Raw genomic sequence first — 8,964 nt, forward strand, 5'->3', positions numbered from 1 at the left:
GTTACCACAGTTGTAAGTATGCAAGTCACTAACATACCCAGTTGGAGATGCTTCGGGCATTGAGGCTCTGATGCTTTGATGGGGGCCTGCTAAGCAAATGTCAGAAGACTGGACTTTCCTGATCTCTCTCTATTGATAGGACTGATAATCCAGGAAGAGAAAATGAAATAAAACAAGTTAAAATAAAGTGTGTGTTATTATTGACTACTAACTGAGAAAAATATTTGTCTGGGGGAACAGGGAGTTATAGTAAACATGAAAACTCCAGCTCAGCAAAATTATAACCAAAGAACTAAGGTCAATGTTTTAACTGGAAACAACTGAAGGCAGTAGGACATGCCGGATTTGTGGCTTTGGGGTGCAGTACAGGACACAGTTTTCAGTTAGAATTGGAGGTGAGGTCTTTAACCAGAGAACACCAGTCAGAGAGTCCACATGTCTACCTTCTTAAGCTCCCCAGAGGGGTTCTCAGTTTATGGAAGTTCTCTCAGCTGCTGTCATGCTCCTAAGAATTTGTCTGTAGGTTTTCAAATAACCAAGATGGCTATTCAGATGGAAAGCTCTTATATGGGATACTGGCCAAGGTTCACTCTGATTGGTCAGACATCTGTTATGATTGGTTAAGTGTAGGTTTTGATGGTGTGGACATGGGGAGTTTAGAGTTTAGAGGGGGAGACAAGCATTAATAATCATACAAATTATAGCTCCAAGTAGAGGGACTGAATGATATGAGCCAAAAATTTTAACTCAGGGAGGTGAAGGAGAATTTTCTCTAGGAAGAGTTTTCCAGGAGAAATTGAAACAGTCTATACAAGGGTCTTGAGGTCTGAGAAAGCCTAGTGAGGAGGAGGAGCTGAATAAAGGCCAGAGTGGATACAGGACAAAGGGAGAAGGTGTGTGAGCTGAGGTGAGCAGGCAGTCAGTGTTTTATAACATTTTTTGAGTGCTTGCTGTGTCGGACACTGTTCTAAATACCTTTAATGTCATTTAATCCTCTCAACAATCTTAGAAGATGTACAATTGAAATCTCCATTTTGCATGTGAGAAAACCAAGTAGTTGAGCATCTTGCCTAAAGACTCAACTGGTAAGTGGCAGAGCTGAGGTTTAAATTCAGGTGGTCAGGTTAGAGATCACACTATTATTGTCTAATACCTTAGACCAGGTTAAGGAATTTTATTTTATTCTATGGAATGCCATTAGAGAATTTTTACCAGGAGGATGACATTGTCATATCTGCTTTTTTAAAAAAAATCCTCACCTGAGGATATGTGTCTCATCAAGTTTGAGAAAGAGAGAGAGAGAGAGAGAGAGAGAGAGAGAGAGAGAGAGAGAGAGAGAGAAGAGAGAGGAACATCAATTGGTTGCCTCCAATACACACAACCTAGGTATGTGTCCTGACTGGGAATCAAACCCGCAACCTTTTGGTGTGTGGGATGATGCTCCAACCAACTCAGGTACCCAGCCAGGACAGTCATATCTCCTTTTTTTTTTATAAAATTACTCTGAGTGTATTGTGAAGAAATAATTGGAGAAATGTCAATGGTTGGGGGCGATTTGTTGGGAGGATATTGAAGTCATCCAGGAGGGATTCATAGCTTAAACTAGAGTGGGGCTAATGGAGACAGAGGTAACTGGATTTGAGAAATGTTTGGCTGTAAATGTGATAGGATTTGGCGATGGACTGACCATGGCAGCGTGAGGAGAGCAAGTGGTCAGAGTAAACTCCAAGGTCTCTGGTGTACAAAATAAAGCTGGTAGTAGAGGCTAAGAGGGAATAGGATGTAGCAGGGAGAGTTTGAGCTGTAAAATACATTAGGTCCCAGGGTAGAGTCCTAGGGAAATCAATTTCAAACTCACTGCACACTGCTCCATCTCTTTCCCTATTCACCTCGTGCTGGGGCTGGTGATCAGATGTCAAGAGTCTGAGCATGACTTATGAGGAAGAGGGGATAAGGGAGTCTAAGCCCTTACTGGTAATAAGATTCCACCCTCAGCCCACTTACCTGTGGTCAAGCAGAGCCCGTCCATCCATAGCCTTGTTTTTGAGGACCTCTTAGAAGTGTTTCTTTCCCCTTTTTATTGATTGCCTCTGACCAGCTTTCTCAAAAGAACTTCTCAGACAGTTGTGAACAAAGCCTAGAGATTCCTAATTGTTCCTTTCTTACGATTCACCTGGCTTTTTTCATCCTTATCCCTAGCGTTCAGAAATGAGCCAGTGGGAATTTGTGACTGTTTCTCCCAAGAGCAGACCTGGACTGGCTAATTATCTCTAAGGGATGCTGGCAAGATTTGGCTGAGGGTTGCTTGGGAACCCCTGGGGAGCAAAAATGCTCCACCAAATGTCCAGACCGACCCTCTTCATTTACAGTGTCCATCCTGTGGGGCCTCTTTTTTCCATATTACTGAGACTCAAAAAGGCTCTCAAGGCCAAGATGTATCAGGGACACATGTCAACATAATCCCGGGTCTCACAGGAAGTGACTGAAAGTGCTAATGATAGCATTGAAGGTTTAATGTGGCTTTCGAATTGTTATTTCCTTTGGTCTTCAAAATAACCCTGGGAAACATGCTTGAGGGTATTTTTATTTTTATTTTTGCTATATGTAGACAATAATAGGGTTATACCGTAATTGCTTTAATTACTTAACAATATTGAAAACACATCTCTTCACCTCAACAGCAACATAATTCTTCCCCCCTACAAAATAGCTTTCTTGTCTTTGTAAAAATAATACACCCTGGTTGTCAAAAATTTAAGCAACACAGAAAAGAGCCAAGAAGAAAGAAAATGTCACCTGAAATCCCACCCCTACAAAAATGGGAACTGGTGACCATTCTTGTTACAAGTCTCTCAATGCCCTCATACACAGAATCATACTATACAAGCTAGTCTGTCACTTGCTTTTTCACTCAATGAGATGCCGTGGACATTTTTTTATATCAATTAATAAGTAATAGCCTATGTCATCACATTTCCTGGCTGCATATTGTTTTGTTGTGCATGTGTGTTATCATTTACTTAACCGGTTCCTCCTTGGCCGACAAGAAGATATCTCTAACTTTTCACTCCACGTCTCTGACAGACAACTCCCGGTATGGGGCCTGGAGGACCAATTCCAGTGAGAATGTGGCATACAGAGACTGCCTTTTTTGACCAGGAAGGAAGAAACTGGCTCTCTTCTTGGCAACCTGGCACCTTGGGTTCCACAATCCCAGGTGAAATCACCATGCAAAACAAAGCAAGGCAAAGCAAAGGGCCTTGTTAGGAAAATGACTTGTTTGGGTAAAAGAAATTCAGTCCCTAGACTACTTATCTGGGAGAGAGTCTCAGTAGATGAGAGAAATCACTCATAGTTCCTGCAGGTAAAAGAGGGTTTATTCACCTGGGAGACACCTGATGACTCTCACCTATAGAAGTGAAACAGTGCCTTGAATCCTGTGACCTCCTCCACTGCATTCCAACCTGCATATGTCTGACGCAAACGTCCCCTTCATTGTGTCAGTCCTCTGCTCATGATGATGCAATAGCCTCCTCCTTTCTGAGCAGAGAAGCCAGATCATTTACACCCACGTAACTTAACTACTGGGAGTGAGAGCAGAGACTTCCTATGGCAACATGATTTAACAAATTGTTCCAGGAAGTTCAGGCCTAGGAACATATGACTGTAAACCAATAAATAACTTCACTGTTTGCCTCATGGAATTTCTGCAAGCCAATCTGTCTGATTAAATAGTTGCTCCTCTGTGCAAACAGCTCTCCTATCAGGATAATAGATTACTCACCTGGACAAACTATGTTCTCAGCAAACAATAGTGTGCTTATCAAGATTAACTTTCAGGCTTTTCCCTCTCTGTATCTGGCAAACCTAAACTATAACATCACAAACTTTGTCCAATCCTGATCTGCTCTCTGATTTGAAAGATCCACCTTAAACCACTTAAGTCTAAACCCCCAAGCCCTATAAATGTCTTCCATTGATCACGTCTTCCATTGATTTCCTCCCTCACACCACTAAGATCTGTATCCTCTCTTACTACAGTAGGTCTAATCAAGTTAGTTTTGGTTGAGCAACAGGTTTTCTGGTGGTCTGTTGAAGAGTTATCAGTTGACAATCTATTCTTTTTAAAATTTCTTTTACAAATGTTTTTAAAATTAAATTTATTGGGGTGACATTGGTTAATAAGATTATATAATTTCAAGTGTACGTTTCTATGATACATGATCTGTACATTGCATTGTGTTCCCACCACCCAAAGTCAAATCATCTTCCATCACCATATATTTGGCTCCCTTTACCCTTTACCACCTTCCCCCCTGGTAACTGCCATATTGTTGTCTGTGTCTGAGTTTCAGTTTTATATTCTTTACCCAGGGTTACTGAGGGCATTTTGCTTCCTGTATTGGCTACTCTTATTACCTCATCAGTATATCTTTTATTAGTATACAGGGTTCAGATTTCACCTCAATGTCAGGATGATCTTACATAGTCTTTTTTTTGCTACTTTAAGCAATATCACTTCTTCTCCAAGCCCCAATTTTTTTTATTCAATCAGTAAATCACTACCTGTCCACTCTTTGTTTTTATATTAAAAAACTTTTTCAATTACAGTTTACATTCAATATTATTTTGTATTAGTTTCAAGTGCAGAGCATGGTGGTTAGAGAATTACATACTTTACAAAGTGTTCCCCTTGGTATTTCCAGTACTAACCTAGCACTATACATAGTTATTACAATATTATTAACTGTATTCTCTATGCTGTACTTCACATCCCTATTTTGTAACTACCAATCTGTACTTCTTAAACCCTTCACCTTTTTCACCCAATCACCTCATCTCTGGCAGCCATCAATCTGTTCTTTTTTTTTTTAAAATATATTTATTTTTTATTCCAGAGAGGAAGGGAGAGGGAAAGAGATAGAAACATCAATGATGAGAGAGAATCATTGATTGGCTGCCTCCTGCACACCCCTACTAGGGATGGAGCCTGCAACCTGGGCATGTGCCCTTGACTGGAATCAAACCTGGGTCCCTCCCCAGCCTGATCATGTACCAGTGGGGACCCTCAGTCTGGCCTGCACCCTCTTGCAATCCAGGACCCGTTGGGGGATGTTGGAGAGCTGGTTTCAGCAAGATCCCGCAGGCCACTCCCCTCAGGAGGGCACCAGATGCAGGGCTCATGGCTGGCGAGTGCTGCTGCAGCAGCTCGAGCCTCTCCCAATCGATCGATTGGGACTGATTGGGAGCAGCAGGTAGGAGCTGCAGGCAGTGTTGGACTGCGGGGTTCTGCCTGATCCCCACAGGCCACCCAGAGGGGCCCCACCCATGCATGAATTCGTGCACCAGGCCTCTAGTTATTTATAATAGCCAGGTTTCTCATATTCAGAGCAGAGATTTCAGTAGAATGAGAAGCTGAGATTCTGAGCACTGGGCTAAAGATAGATGAAAAACTGGAGAATCCAGGCAGACAGGCCACAGAGAGACACCCAAGCAGCCAGGACAAAACTGACCCACAAACAAACTTGGTGCATATATGCATACAAGTTCATTGGTTGACGACCTCTTCTCACCCACCCTTCCCTGACTTCCTTCTGCATCAATCCTCCTATGCAGCGGGAGACCCTTAGTCGCCTGCTCCCCTGGAATATTATTGTGCAACAGTTCAAACCTGCTTGAACTGTTTCCTAAATTTCTCTTTTCCCCTCTTGCTTTCTCCCTGTATTTTTGTTACTGATTTAATAAACCATTTGATTTGAGCATCTTATTTTGGTCCATGAGCCTTTCTGCTCAAACTTCCCTGGTGGTGCACTGGGAGGCTGCTGTGGCACCAAAGTAATTTCCCACACAGCAAGTCCACTCTAACTCTACCTTATAAGCCATAGCAGGCTCTGTCTCATTAGTGGATTTGTGTGGTGGTGTGGAGATGAGGCAGCCTGGCACCTGAGACACATGAAGAAAACGCAGGAAGGTGGAATGGGGTCAGAAGTGAATCCTGGGCTCTCTGCAGCAAGTTTGTTTGTGGGACAGTTTTGTCCTAGCTGCTGGGTGTCTCTCTGTGGTCTGTCTGCCTGGACCCTTCAATTTTTCATCGACCTCTAGCTCAGTGCTCAGGATCTCAGTTTCTCATTCTACTGAAATCTCTGCTCAGAATACGAGAAACCTGCTTCTTTCTCTGTATTTGAGTTCCCTGAGGCAGAGTCTGAGGACTGGAAGAACCAACAAGAATGGACATCAGTGAGGATGCTGCTCCACAATTTAACACAACTGTGAGAGTTTAGCCAGCTATGCACTTAGAGGGCACAGTCTCCACACAAGATTGTCTGAGACTTCTGACACCAACTGCAGAGTGTTAGGGCCCAATTACAAAGTTAGAAGGAGTAGTCCATATAAGACCACTTTCACTTCTGACACCAACACCAATGCAAGGGGGCTTCCCAAACTACCCAACCAGGGAGCTCGCCTGGGTGTTTTTATTAGAGCGTTTTAATGCAGGTATGATTGATTGATTGATTGATTGATTGCCAAGGTGGCTGAACTCAACCTCCAGAATGAATATATCACATGATCCAAAACCCCAACCTGAAGACATATGGTTGGTCTGTCTGGTGTGGCCAATCCTCACTCTAAGACTTGTCAGGTGTGGCTGCCTCACCCTAAATGAAGACACTGCTACCAGGTATTACCATAGATTACCTCCTCTCTCTCACACAGGTGATCATATAGTTTTCAATTTATATTCTGAAAATATGGTAAACTACTTTGATTTATTTTCATGTTAAGTGAATCTTTTTTGTATTCACAGAACATATACAGAGATTAACTCAGAAATACAACATTGAGATGCAGAACCCTTCTTAGATATGGCTGGGTTTAATTTGGTAACATTTTTCTTAAGGATTTTTGTATCTATTATTATGAGAGAGATTGACCTATAGTTTACTTATATGCTCTTGGTATGTAATGGATTTGGGTTGTGCTGGCCTTACTAAAGAGTTGGGAAATGATCAATTTTATGACTTCTTTAATGTTAGAAAATTTCACTTGTGAAGCCTTCTGAACCAGGAGTTTGCTTTGTGGGAAGGTTTTTCATATGAATTCAATTTCTTTGTGAGTTATAGGACCACATATGTACTTACTCTTCTTATGTCAGTTTTGGAAGTTTGGTAGATATCAGAGCTGCTGAAGTAAAGTTCAGATGAGTTTCATTCCTTTATCTATAGGTGGAAGGAACCCTACAAGTAGGAAAGGAACCCCAGATGTGACTAACAGACTCAGGTCAATGTTTTGATGGTGTGTGGCAGGAAGTTATAACGAGTGGGAAAGGGGGCAAGGGCATATAACTGTGTATTTGTGATGAAATTGTTCTATCTCTACATGCATCAAAATTGTTTCAGTAGCTCCATGTCTCTGATAAGGTTAGGAAACAATAACACTAAGCATTGAGCTTATTCTGCATTTTTGGAGCCCATTCCTCTCCAGCCACCCCTGTTTCGTTGTCTGACTTGAATCCCAGGCTTCTGCTCAAATGCCATATTATTAGACCTTTTCTGATCTTATTTAAGTAGCAATACTCAACTCCCTTCCGTTCTATCTTTTTATAGCACTCATTACAATCTGCAATAGCATATGCTTATTTGTTTTTTCTTTTCTGCCTTCTTGATAAGAATGTAAGCTCCAGGAGAACAGGAATTGTCTATTTTGTTCACTGATGTGCTTCCGGGTCCTAGAGGGGACTGGGACAGAGTAGATGCTCAATAAATGTGAGAAATGAATGAGCATATAGAGCAAGTGAAAAAAAAAAGCAAGTCACATAACCAGATATAATCCAGCGTATATGTGTATATGTGTGTGCATGAATGACATATACTAAAGATTTGTAAGGATACATGCCAAATGTTAATGATGGTGATCACAATGCAGGGGAATGGGGTGGGACTTTCTTTTTATACCTTTTTGTATGTCTGAATTTCAGCTACCAAGTCTGTACTCTGCCACCCCCTTACTCCACTCCCCTCAACTTCAACAACAAATAGAATAAAAGGCATAGCAACCATCTGATTTTAGTGAAGGAGAAGAAGGTGATGGCTAAAAATTTGGAGCAAACATTGGCAAAGTCTGGTCTAAATCCAGATGAATTTCTGAAATGGAGGCTGCCAAGTCCAAATAGAAACAAATATTTGGGGATGCAGGCACTGACAAGAGGTAAATCTGTACATGCATTTTGTGTATTTTCTGAAGATTCAAATTAGTAATTGAGATGTATAAAATATTGCATTATCCACGAGAAAAAGATAAAGAGGAGCGAGTCAATTCTGCAAGAAAAGCAAAGACCTAGAGGTAATGTAAATAGGAGTTTCTGAATTGGATGCCTTTAAGATTGTAAACTGTGAATTTGAGTAACTTTTCCATTTTCTGACTGAAGGTGAAATTCATCAGGTAATGTGTTATCGGCCTGGGGAAGACGCTGTAGTGAAAGCGTTAATGAAAAATACAAGATCCAGGGATTACAGACACAACTTGTTTTAGACAAATAATTAGATTGTTCAACTGGGAGAATGGGGCATATTGTACAAAGTTTGGAGAAATTTAAAATGGGTATGTGGGTCCACACCGTTCTAGTATTCAAGTTTGGTTATTTGTACAAAGGATTAATTTGCCTTTGAATGGATTGTTGTCTTCTTTTGGTATCTGCTAGCCAACTGGGAGTTAATTTGTTTCTAAAACAGTACAAGCTTTTTTGGTTTCACCTAGGACGGTGAATGGCTCTCTGTCTTTCAAGGTTGCACATTTTTCTGCATTTGGTCTAGGCAGAGATAAGACCTCCAGGGCCTCAGAATACAATAGGCTATTCTTGTATTTCAGATGTGACTGGGCACCAGGAGTAGCCTCTGTTCTTGACCCTACACCCACCTTGAAGTGGGAATTTTGTTATCATTTCCCAGAAAGCAAGTCCAACACAAC

This window comes from Myotis nattereri, assembly GCF_964212035.1.
Source record: "Myotis nattereri genome assembly, chromosome: 9".
NCBI lineage: Eukaryota > Metazoa > Chordata > Mammalia > Chiroptera > Vespertilionidae > Myotis > Myotis nattereri.